Here is a 20,828-nt window from a genome sequence, read left to right on the forward strand (position 1 = left end):
AGCAGATGTTCTTGAAAAGACATGTCCTTTTCTACAACCTGGCTCTACAAATCCATTGACTGGGCAATGTTGCAGTTAGGCGCTCGATAACAACAGGACTGCTTCCTCGCTAAAGGGTGCGCAACCTATAGTGACGTGGCCGCCACCACGCACCCCGTGGTCATAAAAACACGCGAAGCAGCATTGCAATCAACTTGTAGCTCTCCCCTCTGTTTTTCTTTTGTTTCTTTCACTCTTGCCCAGCCGTGGTGTTCTAGTGGATAATGTACTCGGCTGCTGACCTGCAGGTCGTGCGTTCGATTCCCGGCTGCGGCGGCTCTATTTTCGATAGAGGCGGTATTGTTGTAGGCCCGTGTGCTCAGATTTGGGTGCACGTTAAACAAAACCAGGTGGTAGAAATTTCCGAAGCCCTCCACTATGGCGTCTCTCATAATCAAAGGGTGGTTTTGAGACGTTAGGCTCCGAATATCAATCAATTTTTTTACTCTTGCCACTTCTCTTGCACTGCGTGCACCTGGCTCTATTTTCGACTCTGGTTGTAAGAATAAAGCAGATATTGTTACTGAAAAGACATGTCCTTTTTCTACAACCTGTATCTACAGTGCCATTGACTGTGCAATGTTGCAGCTAGGCGGCCGATAAAAACAGGCCAGCTTCCTCTCTAAGAGGGGAGCAATCTGTACTGACATGGCTTCGAACGCGCAACCCGTGGTCTAAAAAACACGCGAAGCAGGGTTAAAATCAACTTGTAGCTCTCCTCTGTATTTTTCATTCGTTTTTTTTCTTGCTACTTTCGTTGCACTGCGTGCACATGGCTGTATTTTCGACTGTCTGGTTGTCGAAATAAAGCAGATGTTGTTACTGAAAAGACATCTCCTTTTCTACAACCTGGCTCTACACTTCCACTGACTGCGCAATGTTGCAGTTAGGTGGCCGATAAACACAGGCAAGCTTCCTCGCTAAGTGGGGAGAAATCTGTGGCGACGTGGCCACCACCGCGCACCCCGTGGTCGTAAGAACACGTGAAGCAGCATCACAATCAACTTGCTGCTCTCCTCTCTGTTTTTGGTTCGTTTCTTTCACTCTTGCGACTTCCGTTGCACTGCGTGCACATGGCTCTACTTTCGACCCTCTAGTTTTCAGAATAAAGCAGATGTTGTTACCGAAAAGACATGTCCTATCCTACAACCTGGCTTCACACTTCCATTGACTGCGCAACGTTGCAGTCAGGTCACTGATGACAACAGGCCAGTTTCCTCTCTAAGGGGGAAGCCATCTGTAAAGACGTGGCCGCCACCGTGCACACCGTGGTCGTAAAAACACCCGAAGCAGCATTACAATGAACTTGCTGCTCTCCTCTCTGTTTAAACTTTGTTTCTTTCACTCTTTTTACTTTTGTTGCACTGCGTGCACATGGCTCCGTTTTCGACTTTCTGGTTGTCAGAATAAAGCAGATGTTGTTATTTAAAACACACGTGCTTTTCTACAACCTGGCTTTACACTTCCATTGACTGCCCAATGTTGCAGTTAGGCGGCTGATACAAAAGGTCAGCTTCTTCGCTAAGGTGGAGCAATCTGTAGGGACGTGGCCGCCACCACACACACCGTGGTCATAAAAACACGCAAGGCAGCACTCAATCAACTTGTAGCTCTTCTCTATATTTTACCTTCGTTTCTTGCACTCTTGCCACTTCCGTTGCACTGCGTGAACCTGGTTCCATTTACGACTCTCCGGTTTTCAGAATAAAGCAGATGTTTTTACTGAAAAGACATGTCCTTTTCTACAACCTGGCTCTACACTTCCATTGACTGAGCAATGTTGTAGTTAGGTGGCCAATAAAACCAGGCCAGCTTCCTCTCTAAAGGGGAGCGATCTGTAGCTACGTGGCCGCCACCGCGCACCCCGTGGTCGTGGGAACACGTGAAGCAGCATCACTATCAACTTGCTGCTCTCCTCTCTGTTTTTCCTTCGTTTCTTTCACTCTTGCCACTTCCGTTGCGTTGCGTGCACCTGGCTCTATTTTCGAGTGTATGGTTGTCAGATTAAAGCAGATGTTGTTACTGAAAAGACATGTCCTTTTCTACAACCTGGTTCTAAACTTCCATTGACTGCGCACTGTTGCATTTAGGCGGCCGATTATAACAGGTCATCTTCCTCTCAAAGGGGGGAGCAATCTATAGCGATGTGGCCACCACCGCGCAATCCGCGGTCATGAAAACACGCGAAGCACCACTACAATTAACTTGCTGCTCTCCTCTCTGTTTTTCCTTCATTTCTTTCACTCTTGCCACTTCTGTTGCACTGCGTGCACCTGGCTCTACTTTCGACTCTCGAGTTTTCAGAATAAAGCAGATGTTGTTACCGAAAAGACATGTCGTTTTCTACAACCTGGCTCCACACTTCCATTGACTGCGCAATGTTGCAGTTAGGCGGCCGATAGCAACAGGCCTGCTTCATCGCTAATGGAAGAGCAATCGGTAGCGACGTGGCCGCCACCGCGTACCCCGTGGTCATAAAACACGTGAAGCAGCTTTACAAGCAACTAGCTGCTCTCCTCTCTGTTTTTCCTTCGTTTCTTGCACTCTTGCCACTTCCGTTGCACTGCGTGTACCTGGCTCTATTTTCGGCTCTCTGGTTGTCAGACTAAAGCAGATGGTCTTGAAAAGACATGACCTTTTCTACAACTTGGCTCTACTTCTATTGACTGCGCAATGTTGAAGTTAGGCGCCCGATAAGAACAGGCTAGCCTTCTCTCTAAGGGGGGAGCAATCTGTAGCGACGTGGGCGCCACCGCTCACCCCACCGTCATAAAAACACGCGAAGCAGCATTACAATCAGCTCTGCTCTCCTCTCTGTTTAAACTTCGTTTCTTTCACTCTTGTAACTTCCTTTGCACTGCGTGAACCTGGCTCTATTTTTTGCCTCTCTGGTTGTCAGAATAAAGCAGATGTTGTTACTGAAAAGACATGTCCTTTTTTACAACCTGGCTCTACACTTCTATTGACTGCGCAATGTTGTAGTTAGGCGGCCGAAAAGAACAGGCCAGCTCCCTCTCTAAGGGGGGAGAAATCTGTAGCGACGTGGCCCCCACCGTTAACACCACCGTTATAAAAACACCCGAAGCAGCATTACAATCAACTTGCTTCTCTCCTCTCTGTTTAAACTTCGTTTCTTTCACTCTTTTTACTTTAGTTGCACTGCGTGCACATGGCTCCGTTTTCCACTTTCTGGTTGTCAGAATAAAGCAGATGTTGTTACTGAAAAGACATGTCCTTTTCTACAACCTGGCTCTACACTTCTATTGACTGCACAATGTTGCAGTTAGGCGGCCGATAAAAACAGGCGAGCTTCCTCACTAATGGAGGAGCAATCTGTAGCGACGTGGGCGCCACCGCTCACCCCACCGTCATATAAAATTCCACCATATCCACGAAGTTAATGATGATGATTGGCCGAAGCTCCGGAGGTAAACCTGGTAAACCACGAATTCTCTGTACATTTTGACCACTCGATTTTATTACATCGCTCCCCCTAGCGTACGTCGCCGCACTAAATCGAACGATTGCCTTCAACCAATGATACGCGCCATATGTGACATCATTCCTATTTTATAAGATCTCGTGTCTTTCATCAACTACAAGTACCGCTTTCTAGTTTATAACATCTTGCATCTTTTCATCATCAGCTACAAGTACCACCATCTAGTAAACACTACAAAAACTAAACGAGAGGTGGCTACATACAGAAGATGGTACCGCCATCTAGTGATCACAGCAACAACTAAACTAGAGGTGGCTACATACAGGGGACGGTACCACCATCTAGTGAACACTGCAAGAACTAAACTAGAGGTGGCTACATACAGGCTACAGGGGACGCAGAGCCCACGCCTTAAGGAGCTTCGCCCCTAAAGCACGCGAAGCAGCTTTACAATCATCTTGCTGCTCTCCTCTCTGTTTAAACTTCGTTTCTTTCACTCTTGCCACTTCCGTTGCACCGCGTGTACCTGGCTCTATGTTCGACTCTCTGGTTGTCAGAATAAAGCAGATGTTCTTGAAAAGACATGTCCTTTTCTACAACCTGGCTCTACACTTCTATTGACTGCGCATTGTTGTTGTTAGGCGGCCGTTAAGAACAGGCCAGCTCCCTCTATAAGGTGGGAGCAATCTATAGCGACGTGGCAGCCACCGCTAACACCACAGTCATAAAAACACCCGAAGCAGCATTACAATCAACTTGCTGCTCTCCTCTCTGTTTAAACTTCGTTTTTTTCACTCTTTTCACTTTCGTTGTACTGCGTGCACATGGCTCCGTTTTCCACTTTCTGGTTGTCAGAATAAAGCAGATGTTGTTTTTGAAAAGACATGTCCTTTTCTACAACCTGGCTCTACACTTCCATTGACTGCGCAATGTTGCAGTTAGGCATCCAAGAAAAACAGGGCAGCTTCCTCGCTAAGGGGGAGCAATCTGTAGCGACAAGGCCGCAACCACACATACCGCGGTCATAAAAAAAAAGAGAAGCAGCAATACAATCAACTTGTAGCTCTTCTCTCTGTTTTTCCTTCGTTTATTGCACTCTTGCCACTTCCGTTGCACTGTGTGCGCCTGTCTCTACTTTCGAGTCTGATTGTCAGAATAAAGCAGATGATGTTACTGAAAAGACATGTCCTTTTCTACAACCTGGCTCTACTCTTCCACAACTGCGCAATGTTGCAGTTAGGCGGCCGATAAACCCAGGCCAGCTTCCTCGCTAAGGGGGGAGAAATCTGTAGCGACATGGCCGCCACCGCGCACCCCGCGGTCGTAAAAACACATGAAGCAGCATTACAATCAACTTGTAGCTCTCCTCTCTGTTTTTCCTTCGTTTCTTTCACTCTTGCCACCTTCGTTGCACCGCGTGCACCTGGCTCTATTCTCGGCTCTCTGGTTGTCAGAATAATGCAGATGTTGTTACTTAAAAGACATGTTTTTTTTCTACAACCTGGCTTTACACTTCGTTTGACTGCGCAATGTTGCAGTTAGGCTGCCGATACAAACAGGTCAGCTTCTTCGCTAAGGTGGAGCAATCTGTAGCGACGTGGCCGCCACCGCACACACCGCAGTCATAAAAACACGCGAAGCAGCATTACAATCAACTTGTAGCTCTCCTCTCAGTTTTTCCTTCGTTTCTTGCACCCTTGCCGCTTCCGTTGCACTGCGTGTACCTGGCTCTATTTTCGACTCTCTGATTGTCGGAATAAAGCAGATGTTCTTGAAAAGACAAGTCCTTTTCTAAAACCTGGCTCTACACTTCCATTGACTTCGCAATGTTGCAGTTAGGCGGCCGATAAAATCAGTGCGGCTTCCTCTTTATTGGGGGAGCAATCTGAGGCCACTTGGCTGCCACCGCGCACCCCGCGGTCATAAAAACACGCGAAGCAGCCTTACCATCAACTTCTGCTCTCCTCTCTGTTTAAGCTTCGTTACTTTAACTCTTGCCACTTCTGTTGCACTGCGTGAACCTGGCTCTATTTTTTGTCTCTCTGGTTGTCAGAATAAAGCAGATGTGTTTACTGAAAAGTCATGTCCTTTTCTACAACCTGGCTTTACACTTTTACAACTGCGCAATGTTGCAGTTAGGCGGCCGATAAACACAGGCAAGCTTCCTCGCTAAGGGGCGAGCAATCTGTAAACACGTGGCCGCCACCGCGCACACCGCGGTCGTAAAAACACGCGAAGCAGCTATACAATCAACTTGTAGCTCTCCTCTCTGTTTTTCTTTCGTTTCTTTCACTCTTGCGACTTTCGTTGCGCTGCGTGCACCTGGCTCTACTTTCGACTCTGCGGTTTTCAGAATAAAGCAGTTGTTACCGAAGAGACATGTCCTTTTCTACAACCGGCTCTACACTTCCATTGACTGCGCAATGTTGTAGTTAGGCGGCCGATAATAAGAATCATGCTCCCTCTCTAAGGGGGGAGAAATCTGTAGCGACGTGGCCGCCACCGATAACAACACCGTCATAAAAACGCACGAAGCAGCATTACAATCAACTTGCTGCTCTCCTCTTGGTTTAAACTTTGTTTCTTTCACTCTATTTACTTTCTTTACACTGCGTGCACATGGCTCTATTTTCGACTTTCTGGTTTTCAGAATAAAGCAGATGTCTTTACTAAAAAGACATGTCCTTTTCTACAACCTGGCTCTACACTTCCACAACTGCGCAATGTTGCAGATAGGAGGCCGATAAAAACAGGCCAGCTTCCTCGCTAATGGAAGAGCAATCTGTAGCGACTTGGCCACCTCCGCACACCCCGCATTCATACAACACGTGAAGCAGATTTACAAGCAACTAGCTGCTCTCCTCTCTGTTTTTTCTTCGTTTCTTGCAGCCTTGCCACTTCCGTTGCACTGCGTGTACCTGGCTCTAGTTTTGACTCTCTGGTTGTAGGAATAAAGCAGATGTTCTTTAAAAGACAAGTCCTATTCTAAAACCTGGCTCTACACTTCTATTGACTGCGCAATGTTGTAGTTAGGCGGCCGATAAGAACAGTCCAGCTGCCTGTCTAAGGGGGGAGCAATCTCTAGCGACGTGGCCACTACCGCTAACAACACCGTCATAAAAACACCCGAAGCAGCATTACAATCAACTTGCTGCTCTCCTCTTGGTTTAAACTTTGTTTCTTTCACTCTATTTACTTTCTTTGCACTGCGTGCACATGGCTCCGTTTTCGACTTTCTGGTTGTCAGAATAAAGCAGATGTGGTTACTTGAAGGACATGTCCTTTTCTACAACCTGGCTCTATACTTCCATTGACTGCGCATTGTGTCAGTTAGGCGGCCGATAAAAACAGGCCAGCTTCCTTGCTAATGGACGAGCAATCTGTAGCGACGTGGCCGCCACCGCGCACACTGTGGTCATAAAAACACGCGAAGCAGCTTTACAAGCAACTAGCTGCTCTCCTCTCTGGTTTTCCTTCGTTTCTTGCACTCTTGCCACTTCCGTTGCACCCCGTGTACCTGGCTCTATTTTCGACTCTCTGGTTGTCAGAATAAAGCAGATGTTCTTGAAAAGACATGTCCTTTTTTACAACCTGGCTCTACACTTCCATTGACTTCGCAATGTTGCAGTTAGGTGGCCGATAAAATCAGTGCAGCTTCCTCTTTATTGGGGGAGTTCTCTGAGGCCACTTGGCTGCCACCGCGCACCCCGCGGTCATAAAAACACGCGAAGCAGCCTTACAATCAACTTCTGCTCTCCTCTCTGTTTCAGCTTCGTTACTTTCACTCTTGCCACTTCCGTTGCAATGCGTGCGCCTGGCTCTACTTTCGAGTCTGATTGTCAGAATAAAGCAGATGTTGTTACTGAAAAGACCTGTCTTTTTCTACAACCTGGCGCTACACTTCCATTGACTGCGCAATGTTGCAGTTAGGCGGCCCATAAAAACGTACCATCTTCCTCGCTAATGGAAGAGCGATCTGTAGCGACGTCGCCACCTCCACGCACCACGCGGTCATAAAACACGTGAAGCAGATTTACAAGCAACTAGCTGCTCTCCTCTCTGTTTTTTCTTCGTTTCTTGCACTCTTGCCACTTCCGTTGCACTGCGTGTACCTGGCTCTATTTTCGACTCTCTGGTTGTAGGAATAAAGCAGATTTTCTTGAAAAGACAAGTCCTTTTCTAAAACCTCGCTCTACACTTCTATTGACTGCGCAATGTTGTAGTTAGGCGGCCGATAAGAACAATCCAGCTGCCTGTCTAAGGGGGAGCAATCTGTAGCGACGTTGCCGCCACCGCTAACAACACCGTCATAAAAACACCCGAAGCAGCATTACAATCAACTTGCTGCTCTCTTCTTTGTTTAAACTTTGTTTCTTTCACTCTTTTTTACTTTCGTTGCACTGCGTGCACATGGCTCCGTTTTCGACTTTCTGGTTGTCAGAATAAAGCAGATGTTACTGAAGAGACATGTCCTTTTCTACAACCTGGCTCTACACTTCTATTGACTGCGGAATGTTGCAGTTAGGCGGCCGATAAAAACAGGCGAGCTTCCTCACTAATGGAGGAGCAATCCGTAGCAACGTAGCCGCTACGGCCCACCCTGTGGTCATAAAATATGCGAAGCAGCTTTACAAGCAACTTGCTGCTCTCCTCTCTGTTTTTCCTTCCTTTCTTTCACTCTAGCGACTTTCGTTGCACTGCGTGCACATGGCTCTATTTTCGACTTTCTGGTTGTCAGAATAAAGCAGATGTTGGTACTGAAAAGACATGTCCTTTTCTACAACCTGGCTCTACACTTCCACAACTGCGCAATGTCAGTTAGGCAGCCCATAAACAAAGGCTAGCTTCCTCGCTAAGGTGGGAGCAATCTGTAGCGACGCGGCCACCACGGCGCACCCCGCGGTCATAATAACACGCGAAGCAGCATCACAACCAACTTGCTGCTCTCCATTCTGTTTAAACTTCGTTTCTTTCACTCTTGCCACTTCCGTTGCGCGGCGTACCTGGCTCTATTTTTTGTCTCTCTGGTTGTCAAAATAAAGCAGATGTTACTGAAAAGACATCTCGTTTTCTACAACCTGGCTCTACACTTCCACTGACTGCGCAATGTGGCAGATAGGTGGCCGATAAACACAGGCTAGCTTCCTCGCTAAGGGGGAAGCAATCTGTAGCGACGCGGCCACCACGGCGCACCCCGCGGTCATAAAACACGTGAAGCAGATTTACAAGCAACTAGCTGCTCTCCTCTCTGTTTTTTCTTCGTTTCTTGCACCCTTGCCACTTCCGTTGCACTGCGTGTACCTGGCTCTATTTTTGACTCTCTGGTTGTCGGAATAAAGCAGATGTTCTTGAAAAGACAAGTCTTTTTCTAAAACCTGGCTCTACACTTCTATTGACTGCGCAATGTTGTAGTTGGGCGGCCGATAAGAACAATCCAGCTGCCTGTCTAAGGGGGGAGCAATCTCTAGCGTTGTGGCCGCCACTAACAACACCGTCATAAAAACACCCGAAGCAGCATTACAATCAACTTGCTGCTCTCCTCTTGGTTTAAACTTTGTTTCTTTCACTCTATTTAGTTTCTTTGCACTGCGTGCACATGGCTCCGTTTTCGACTTTCTGGTTGTCAGAATAAAGCAGATTTTGTTACTGAAAAGACATGTCCTTTTCTAAAACCTGGCTCTACACTTCTATTGACTGCGCAATGTCTGTTAGGCGGCCGATAAACACAGGCCAGCTTCCTCTCTAAGGGGGGAGCAATCTGTACTGACGTGGCCCTCACCGCATACAACACCGTCATAAAAACACCCGAAGCAGCATTGCAATCAACTTGGTGCTCTCCTCTTGGATTAAACTTTGTTTCTTTCACTCTATTTACTTTCTTTGCATTGCGTGCACATGGCTCCGTTTTCGACTTTCTGGTTGTCAGAATAAAGCAGATGTTGTTACTGAAAAAACATGTCCTTTTCTACACACTGGCTCTACACTTCCACAACTGCGCAGTGAAAGTTAGGCGGCCGATAAACACAGGCCAGCTTCCTCTCTAAGGGGGGAGCAATCTGTACCGACGTGGCCTCAAACGAGCACCCCGTGGTCTAAAGCACACGCGAAGCAGCATTACAATCAACTTGTAGCTTTTCTCGCTGTTTTTCCTTCGTTTCTTGCACTCTTGCCACTTCCGTTGCAATGCGTGCGCCTGACTCTACTTTCGAGTCTGATTGTCAGAATAAAGTAGATGTTGTTACTGAAAAGACATGTCCTTTTCTACAACCTGGCTCCATACTTCCATTGACTGCGCATTGTGTCAGTTAGGTGGCCGATAAAAACAGGCCAGCTTCCTCGCTAATGGAAGAGGAATCTGTAGCGACGTGGCCACAGCCGCGCACCCCGCAGTCATAAAACACGTGAAGCAGCTTTACAAGCAACTAGCTGCTCTCCTCTCTGTTTTTCCTTCGTTTCTTGCACTCTTGCCACTTCCGTTGCACTGCGTGTACCTGGCTCTATTTTCGACTCTCTGATTGTCGGAATAAAGCAGATGTTCTTCAAAAGACATGTCCTTTTCTACAACCTGGTTCTACACTTCCATTGACTTCGCAATGTTGCAGTTAGGCGGCCGATAAAATCAGTCCTGCTTCTTCTTTATTGGGGGAGCAATCTGAGGCCACTTGGCTGCCCCCGCGCACCCCGCGGTCATAAAAACACGCGAAGCAGCCTTACAATCAACTTCTGCTCTCCTCTCTGTTTAAGCTTCGTTACTTTCACTCTTGCCACTTCCGTTGCACTGCGTGAACCTGGCTCTATTTTTTGTCTCTCTGGTTGTCAGAATAAAGCAGATGCTGTTACTGAAAAGACAGGTCCTTTTCTACAACCTGGCTCTACACTTCCACAACTGCGCAATGTTGCAGTTAGGCGGCCGATAAACACAGGCCAGCTTCCTCGCTAACGGGAGAGCAATCTGTAAAGACGTGACCGCCACCGCGCATCCCGCGGTCGTAAAAACACATGAAGCAGCATTACAATCAACTTGTAGCTCTTCTCTCTGTTTTTCCTTCGTTTCTCTCACTCTTGCCACTTCCGTTTCAATGCGTGCGCCTGGCTCTACTTTCGAGTCTGATTGTCAGAATAAAGTAGATGTTACTGAAAAGACCTGTCTTTTTCTACAACCTGGCGCTACACTTCCATTGACTGCGCATCGTTGCAGTTAGGCGGCCGATAAAAACAGGCCAGCTTCCTCGCTAATGGAAGAGCAATCTGTAGCGACGTGGCCGCAACCGCGCAGCCCGCGGTCATAAAACACGTGAAGCAGATTTACAAGCAACTAGCTGCTCTCCTCTCTGTTTTTATCTTCGTTTCTTGCACCCTTGCCACTTCCGTTGCACTGCGTGTACCTGGCTTTATTTTTGACTCTCTGGTTGTCGGAATAAAGCAGATGTTCTTGAAAAGACAAGTCCTTTCCTAAAACCTGGCTCTACACTTCTAATGACTGCGCAATGTTGTAGGTGGGCGGCCGATAAGAACAATCCAGCTGCCTGTCTAAGGGGGGAGCAATCTCTAGCGTTGTGGCCGCCACTAACAACACCGTCATAAAAACACCCGAAGCAGCATTGCAATCAACTTGCTGCTCTCCTCTTGGTTTAAACTTTGTTTCTTTCACTCTATTTAGTTTCTTTGCACTGCGTGCACATGGCTCCGTTTTCGACTTTCTGGTTGTCAGAATAAAGCAGATTTTGTTACTGAAAAGACATGTCCTTTTCTAAAACCTGGCTCTACACTTCTATTGACTGCGCAATGTCTGTTAGGCGGCCGATAAACACAGGCCAGCTTCCTCTCTAAGGGGGGAGCAATCTGTACCGACGTGGCCCTCACCGCATACAACACCGTCATAAAAACACCCGAAGCAGCATTGCAATCAACTTGCTGCTCTCCTCTTGGATTAAACTTTGTTTCTTTCACTCTATTTACTTTCTTTGCATTGCGTGCACATGGCTCCGTTTTCGACTTTCTGGTTGTCAGAATAAAGCAGATGTTGTTACTGAAAAAACATGTCCTTTTCTACACACTGGCTCTACACTTCCACAACTGCGCAGTGTGAGTTAGGCAGCCGATAAACACAGGCCAGCTTCCTCTCTAAGGGGGGAGCAATCTGTACCGACGTGGCCTTAAACGAGCACCCCGTGGTCTAAAGCACACGCGAAGCAGCATTACAATCAACTTGTAGCTTTTCTCTATGTTTTTCCTTCGTTTCTTGCACTCTTGCCACTTCCGTTGCAATGTGTGCGCCTGACTCTACTTTCGAGTCTGATTGTCAGAATAAAGTAGATGTTGTTACTGAAAAGACATGTCCTTTTCTACAACCTGGCTCCATACTTCCATTGACTGCGCATTGTGTCAGTTAGGTGGCCGATAAAAACAGGCCAGCTTCCTCGCTAATGGAAGAGCAATCTGTTGCGACGTGGCCACAGCCGCGCACCCCGCTGTCATAAAACACGTGAAGCAGCTTTACAAGCAACTAGCTGCTATCCTCTCTGTTTTTCCTTCGTTTCTTGCACTCTTGCCACTTTCGTTGCACTGCGTGTACCTGGCTCTATTTTCGACTCTCTGATTGTCGGAATAAAGCAGATGTTCTTGAAAAGACATGTCCTTTTCTAAAACCTGGCTCTACACTTCCATTGACTTCGCAATGTTGCAGTTAGGCGGCCGATAAAATCAGTGCGGCTTCCTCTTTATTGGGGGAGCAATCTGAGGCCACTTGGCTGCCCCCGCGCACCCCGCGGTCATAAAAACACGCGAAGCAGCCTTACAATCATCTTCTGCTCTCCTCTCTGTTTAAGCTTCGTTACTTTCACTCTTGCCACTTCCGTTGCACTGCGTGAACCTGGCTCTATTTTTTGTCTCTCTGGTTGTCAGAATAAAGCAGATGCTGTTACTGAAAAGACAGGTCCTTTTCTACAACCTGGCTCTACACTTCCACAACTGCGCAATGTTGCAGTTAGGCGGCCGATAAACACAGGCCAGCTTCCTCGCTAACGGGAGAGCAATCTGTAAAGACGTGACCGCCACCGCGCATCCCGCGGTTGTAAAAACACATGAAGCAGCATTACAATCAACTTGTAGCTCTTCTCTCTGTTTTTCCTTCGTTTCTTGCACTCTTGCCACTTCCGTTGCAATGCGTGCGCCTGGCTCTACTTTCGAGTCTGATTGTCAGAATAAAGTAGATGTTGTTGAAAAGACCTGTCTTTTTCTACAACCTGGCGCTACACTTCCATTGCTTGCGCATCGTTGCAGTTAGGCGGCCGATAAAAACGGGCCAGCTTCCTCGCTAATGGAAGAGCAATCTGTAGCGACGTGGCCGCAACCGCGCAGCCCGCGGTCATAAAACGCGTGAAGCAGATCTACAAGCAACTAGCTGCTCTACTCTCTGTTTTTCCTTCGTTTCTTGCACTCTTGCCACTTCCGTTGCACTGCGTGTACCTGGCTCTATTTTCGACTCTCTGATTGTCGGAATAAAGCAGATGTTCTTGAAAAGACATGTCCTTTTCTAAAACCTGGCTCTACACTTCCATTGACTTCTCAATGTTGCAGTTAGGCGGCCGATAAAATCAGTGCGGCTTCCTCTTTATTGGGGGAGCAATCTGAGGCCACTTGGCTGCCACCGCGCACCCCGCGGTCATAAAAACACGCGAAGCAGCCTTACCATCAACTTCTGCTCTCCTCTCTGTTTAAGCTTCGTTACTTTAACTCTTGCCACTTCTGTTGCACTGCGTGAACCTGGCTCTATTTTTTGTCTCTCTGGTTGTCAGAATAAAGCAGATGTGTTTACTGAAAAGTCATGTCCTTTTCTACAACCTGGCTTTACACTTTTACAACTGCGCAATGTTGCAGTTAGGCGGCCGATAAACACAGGCAAGCTTCCTCGCTAAGGGGCGAGCAATCTGTAAAGACGTGGCCGCCACCGCGCACACCGCGGTCGTAAAAACACGCGAAGCAGCTATACAATCAACTTGTAGCTCTCCTCTCTGTTTTTCTTTCGTTTCTTTCACTCTTGCGACTTTCGTTGCGCTGCGTGCACCTGGCTCTACTTTCGACTCTGCGGTTTTCAGAATAAAGCAGTTGTTACCGAAGAGACATGTCCTTTTCTACAACCGGCTCTACACTTCCATTGACTGCGCAATGTTGTAGTTAGGCGGCCGATCACGCTCCCTCTCTAAGGGGGAAGAAATCTGTAGCGACGTGGCCGCCACCGATAACAACACCGTCATAAAAACGCCCGAAGCAGCATTACAATCAACTTGCTGCTCTCCTCTTGGTTTAAACTTTCTTTCTTTCACTCTATTTACTTTCTTTACACTGCGTGCACATGGCTCTATTTTCGACTTTCTGGTTTTCAGAATAAAGCAGATGTCGTTACTAAAAAGACATGTCCTTTTCTACAACCTGGCTCTACACTTCCACAACTGCGCAATGTTGCAGATAGGAGGCCGATAAAAACAGGCCCGACTTCCTCGCTAATGGAAGAGCAATCTGTAGCGACTTGGCCACCTCCGCGCACCCCGCGGTCATAAAAACACGCGAAGCAGCTTTACAAGCAACTAGCTGCTCTCCTCTCTCGTTTTCCTTCGTTTCTTGCACTCTTGCCACTTCTGTTTCACAGCGTGTACCTGGCTCTATTTTCAACTCTCTGGTTGTCAGAATAAAGCAGATGTTCTTGAAAAGACACGTCCTTTTCTACAACCTGGCTCTACACTTCCATTGACTGCGCATGGTTGCAGTTAGGCAGCCGATAAAAACAGGCCAGCTTCCTCGCTGATGGAAGAGCAATCTGTAGCGACGTGACCACCACCGCGAACCCTGCGGACATAAAAAACGTGAAGCAGTTTACAAGCAACTAGCTGCTCTCCTCCCTGTTTTTTCTTCGTTTCTTGCACTCTTGCCACTTCCGTTACACTGCGTATACCTGGCTCTATTTTCGACTCTCTGGCAGTCAGAATAAAGCAGATGTTGTTACTGAAAAGACATGTTCTTTTCTACAACCTGGCTCCACACTTCCATTGACTGCGCAATGTTGCAGTTAGGCGGTCCATAAAAACAGGCCAGCTTCCGCTCTAAGGGGGGAGCAAACTGTAGCGACGTGGCCGCCTACGCACACACCGCGGTCATAAACACATGCGAAGCAGCATTACAATCAACTTGTAGCTCTTCTCTCTGTTTTTCCTTCGTTTCTTGCACTCTTTCCACTTCCGTTGCACTGCGTGCACATGGCTCCATTTTCGACTTTCTGGTTGTCATAATAAAGCAGATGTTGTTGCTGAAAAGACATGTCCTTTTGTACAACCTGGCTCTACACTTCCATTGACTGCGCAATGTTGCAGTTAGGCGGCCGATAAAAACAGGCCAGCTTCCTCGATAATGGAAGAGCAATCTGTAGCGACGTGGCCGCCACCGCGCTCTCCACGGTCATAAAACACGTGAAGCAACATTACAAGCAGCTTGCTGCTCTCCTCTCTGTTTAAACTTCGTTTCTCTCATTCTTGCTACTTTCGTTGCACCGCGTGCACCTGGCTCTCTTCTCGGCTCTCTGGTTTTCAGAATAATGCAGATGTTGTTACTTAAAAGACATGTCCTTTTCTACAACCTGGCTCTACACTTCCATTGACTTAGCAATGTTGCAGTTAGGTGGCCGATAAAAATAGGCCAGCTGCCTCTTTATTGGGGGAGCAATCTGTAGCCACTTGGCCGCCACCGCGCACCCCGCGGTCATAAAAACACGCGAAGCAGCATTACAATCAACTTGCTGCTCTCCTCTCTGTTTTTGCTTCGTTTCTTTCACTCTTGCGACTTTCGTTGCGCTGCGTGCAACAGGCTCTACTTTCGACTCTCCGGTTTTAAGAATAAAGGAGTTGTGAACAAAAAGACTTGTCCTTTGCTACAACCTGGCTCCACACTTTCATTGACTGCGCAACGTTGCAGTCAGGTCGCCGATAAAAACAGGCCAGCTTCCTCTCTGAGGGGGAAGCAATCTGTAAAGACGTGGCCGCCACCGCACACACCGTGGTCGTAAAAACACGCGAAGCAGCTTTAAAATCACCTTGCTGCTCTCCTCTCTGTTTTTGCTTCGTTTCTTTCACTCTTGCGACTTTCGTTGCGCTGCGTGCACCTGGCTCTACTTTCGACTCTCCGGTTTTCAGAATAAAGGAGTTGTGAACAAAAAAACTTGTCCTTTTCTACAACCTGGCTTCACACTTTCATTGACTGCGCAACGTTGCAGTCAGGTCGCCGATAAAAACAGGCCAGCTTCCTCCCTAAGGGGGGAGCATTCTGTAAAGACGTGGCCGCCACCGCGCACACCGCGGTCGTAAAAACACGTGAAGCAGCATTACAATCATTTTGCTGCTCCCCTCCCTGTTTTTCTTTCGTTTCTTTCACTCTTGCCACTTCTGTTGCACTGCGTGCACATGGCTCTATTTTAGACTTTCTGGTTGTCAGAATAAAGCAGGTGTTGTTACTAAAAAGACTTGTCTTTTTTTACAACCTGGCTTTACACTTTCATTGACTGCGCAATGTTGCAGTTAGGCGCTCGATAACAACAGGACAGCTTCCTCGCTCAAGAGGGAGCAATCTCTAATGACGTGGACGCCACCACGCACCCCTTGGTCATAAAAACACGCGAAGCAGCATTACAATCAACTTGTAGCTCTCCTCGCTGTTTTTCTTTCGTTTCTTTCACTTTTGCCCCACCGCGGTGTTCTAGTGGATAATGTACTCAGCTGCTGACCCGCAGGTCGCGGGTTCGAATCCCAGCTGCGGCGGCTGCATTTCTGATGGAGGCGGTATTGTTGTAGGCCCGTGTGCTCAGATTTGGGTGCACGTTAAACAACCCCAGGTGGTCTAAATTTCCGAAGCCCTCCACTATGGCGTCTCTCATAATCATAGGGTGGTTTTGGACGTTAGGCTCCACATATAAATCAATTCTTTCACGCTTGCCGCTTCCCTTGCACTGCGTGCACCTGGTTCTATTTTCGACTCTCTGGTTATGAGAATAAAGCAGATATCGTTACTGAAAACATGTCCTTTTCTACAACCTGGCTCTACACTTCCATTGACTGCGCAATGTTGCAATTAGGCCGCCGATAAAAACAGGCCAGCTTCCTCTCTAATGCCTAGTTCACACTGAAACATCCGCTGTCTACAGCGACCTAAATTCTCCTGCCACCAAAACGCAGCGTCATTCGCACTGGACGCGCCCCGCGCCGCCGAATATGCCATCTAATACGGGGCGAACGCGGGATGGATGCGCTGTCACCCGGTTGCTGTCGTGGCTCGCAAACGCCACTACGCTATCCGGTGGTGTATAATTCCATGTTTCTGCTACGCAAGAAGCAAGAAAAGACAGTACTGCTTACTTTGCTGGCAAGTGGCTGTCTTGTAATGCACGAAGAGCAGAAAAACCACCGACGGCAACGGCTTTGGTGGGTTTCTTTTGCTTTGCAAGACCGCAGCAAGCTCGGTCACGCCAACAGCAAGCTCGGTCACCTCTTTCACGAAATACGGAGGCGAAGTAAGAACAGAGTAGGTTAAACTTCCGTTGGTTTCAAAATTCAGTTACGTGCACAGCGGCATAACAAGTGAGTAGGGCTTGGCCGCTATTTTTCAAAATTCGTTGACTAGAGCTTCTATCGGTCCGCGATGACCGATTCGGTGGCAGACGCCGCAAAAATTGATCCGAGAGCGATCGGCGCGGAGAGGGCCCTTTCGGCGGAACTCGCCGCCGCCAAACCGGATTCGGAGCACTTTCGGCGGCCGGAATGCTCAGTGTGAACGCGGCCTAAGGGGGGAGCAGTCTGTAGCGACGTGGCCTCCAACGTGCACCCCGTGGTCTCAAAAACACGCGAAGCAACATTACAATCACCTTGCTGCTCTCCTCCCTGTGTTTCTTTCGTTTCTTTCACTCTTGCCGCTTCTGTTGCACTGCGTGCACCTGGCTCTATTTTCGACTCTCTGGTAGTCAGAATAAAGCAGATGTTGTTACTGAAAAAACACGTCCTTTTCTACAACCTGGCTCTACACTTCCATTGACTGCACAGCGTTGCAGATAGGCGGCCAATAAAAACAGGCCAGCTTCCTCGCTAATGGGGAGCAATCTGTAGCGACGTGGCCGCAATCACACACCCCGCGGTCATAAAAAATTGCGAAACATCAATACAATAAACTTGTAGCTCTTCTCTCTGTTTTTCCTTCGTTTCTTGCACTTTTGCCACTTCCGTTGCACTGTGTGCACATGGCTCTATTTTCGACTTTCTGGTTGTCATAATAAAGCAGATGTTGCTGAAAAGACATATCCTTTTTTTCAACCTGGCTCTACACTTCCATTGACTGCGCATTGTTGCAGTTAGGTGGCCGATAAAACCAGGCGAGCTTCCTCACTTATGGAGGAGCATTCGGTAGCGACGTGGCCGCTACAGCGCACCCCGCGGTCTTAAAAATATGCGAAGCAGCTTTACAAGCAACTTGCTGCTCTTCTTTCTGTTTTTCCTTCGTTTCTTTCACTCTTGCGACTTTCCTGGCACTGCGTGCACCTGGCTCTACTTCCGACTCTCCGGTTTTCAGAATAAAGCAGATGTCACCGAAAAGAGATATCGTTTTCTACAACCTTGTTCCACACTTTCGTTGACTGCGCAATGTTGCAGTCAGGTGGCCGATAAAAACAGACCAGCTTCCTCTCTAAGGGGGGAGCAATCTGTAGCGACGTGGCCACCACCACTCACACCACCAGCATAAATACACACGATGCAGCATTACAATACTTGCTGCTCTGCTCTCTGTTTGAACTTCGTTTCTTTCACTTTTTTTACTTTCCTTGCACTGCGTGCACATGGCTCTATTTTCGACTCTCTGGCAGTCTGAATAAATCAGATGTTGTTACCTAAAAGATATGTCCTTTTCTACAACCTGGCTCTACACTTCCATTGACTTCGCTATGTTGCAGTTATGCGGCCGATAAAAACAGGCCAGCTTTCTCTTTATTGGGAGAGCATTCTGTAGCCACTTGGCTGCCACTGTGCACCCCGCGGTCATAAAAACACGCGAAGCAGCATTACAATCAAATTGCTGCTCTCCTCTCTGTTTAAACTTCATTTCTTTCACTCTCGCGACTTTCGTTGCGCTGCGTGCACCTGGCTCTACTTTCGAGTCTGATTGCCAGAATAAAGCAGATGTTGTTACTGAAAAGACATGTTCTTTTCTACAACCTGGGTCTACACTTCCATTGACGGCGCAATGTTGCAGTTAGGCGGCCGATAAAAACAGGCCAGCTTTCTCGCTAAGGGGGGAGCAATCTGTAGCGACGTGGCCGCAACCACAAACACCGCGGTCATAAAAACATGCGAAACAGCAATACAATAAACTTGTAGCTCTTCTCTCTGTTTTTCCTTCGTTTCTTGCACTCTTGCCACTTCCGTTGCACTGTGTGCACATGGCTCTATTTTCGACTTTCTGGTTGTCATAATAAAGCAGATGTTGCTGAAAAGACATATCCTTTTTTTCAACCTGGCTCTACACTTCCATTGACTGCGCATTGTTGCAGTTAGGTGGCCGATAAAACCAGGCAAGCTTCCTCACTTATGGAGGAGCATTCGGTAGCGACGTGGCCGGTACAGCGCACCCCGCGGTCTTAAAAATATGCGAAGCAGCTTTACAAGCAACTTGCTGCTCTTCTCTCTGTTTTTCCTTCGTTTCTTTCACTCTTGCGACTTTCCTTGCACTGCGTGCACCTGGCTCTACTTACGACTCTCCGGTTTTCAGAATAAAGCAGATGTCACGGAAAAGAGATGTCGTTTTCTACAACCTGGCTCCACACTTTCGTTGACTGCGCAATGTTGTAGTCAGGTGGCCGATAAAAACAGACCAGCTTCCTCTCTAAGGGGGGAGCAATCTGTAGCGACGTGGCCACCACCACTCACACCACCAGCATAAATACACACGAAGCAGCATTACAATACTTGCTGCTCTCCTCTCTGTTTGAACTTCGTTTCTTTCACTTTATTTACTTTCCTTGCACTGCGTGCACATGGCTCTATTTTCGACTCTCGGCAGTCTGAATAAATCAGATGTTGTTACCTAAAAGATATGTTCTTTTCTACAACATGGCTCCACACTTCTATCGACTGCGCAATGTTGCAGTTAGGTGGCCCATAAAAAGAGGCCAGCTGCCGCTCTAAGGGAGGAGCAATCTGTAGCGACGTGGCCGCCACCGCCCACACCGCGGTCATAAAAACATGCGAAGCAGCATTACAATCAACTTGTAGTTCTTCTCTCTGTTTTTCCTTCGTTTCTTTCACTCTTGCCACTTTCGTTGCACCGCGTGCACCTGGCTCTATTTTCGACTCTCTGGTTGTCAGAATAATTCAGATCTTGTTACTTAAAAGACATGTCCTTTTCTACAACCTGGCTTTACACTTCCATTGACTGCGCAATGTTGCAGTCAGGCTGCCGATACAAAAAGGTCAGCTTCTTCGCTAAGGTGGAGCACTCTGTAGTGACGTGGCCGCCACCGCACACACCGCGGTCATAAAAACACGCGAAGCAGCATTACAATCAACTTGTAGCTGTTTTCTCTGTTTTTCCTTCGTTTCTTGCACTCTTGCCACTTCCGTTGCACTGCGTGCACATGGCTCTATTTTCGACTTTCTGGTTGTCAGAATAAAGCAGATGTTACTGAAAAGACATGTCCTTTTCTACAACCTGGCTCTACACTTCCATTGACTGCGCATTGTTGCAGTTAGGCGGCCGATAAAAACAGGCCAGCTTCCTCGCCTATGGACGAGCAATCTGTAGCAACGTGGCCGCCACCGCGCACCCCGTGGTCATAAAAACACGTGAAGCAGCTTTACAAGCAACTAGCTGCTCTCCTCTGTGGTTTTCCTTCGTTTCTTGCACACTTGCGACTTCGGTTGCACCGCGTGTACCTGGCTCTATTTTCGACTCTCTGTTTGTCAGAATAAAGCAGATGTTCTTGAAAAGACATGTCCTTTTCTACAACCTGGCTCTACACTTCCATTGACTTCGCTATTTGTCAGTTATGCGGCCGATAAAAACAGGCCAACTTTCTCTTTATTGGGGGAGCAATCTGTAGCCACTTGGCTGCCACTGTGCACGCCGCGGTCATAAAAACACGCGAAGCAGCATTACAATCAACTTGCTGCTCTCCTCTCTGTTTAAACTTCATTTCTTTCACTCTCGCGACTTTCGTTGCGCTGCGTGCACCTGGCTCTACTTTCGAGTCTGATTGCCAGAATAAAGCAGTTGTTGTTACTGAAAAGACATGTTCTTTTCTACAACCTGGGTCTACACTTCC

This window comes from Rhipicephalus microplus, unplaced genomic scaffold, assembly GCF_043290135.1.
Source record: "Rhipicephalus microplus isolate Deutch F79 unplaced genomic scaffold, USDA_Rmic scaffold_13, whole genome shotgun sequence".
Taxonomy (NCBI): domain Eukaryota; kingdom Metazoa; phylum Arthropoda; class Arachnida; order Ixodida; family Ixodidae; genus Rhipicephalus; species Rhipicephalus microplus.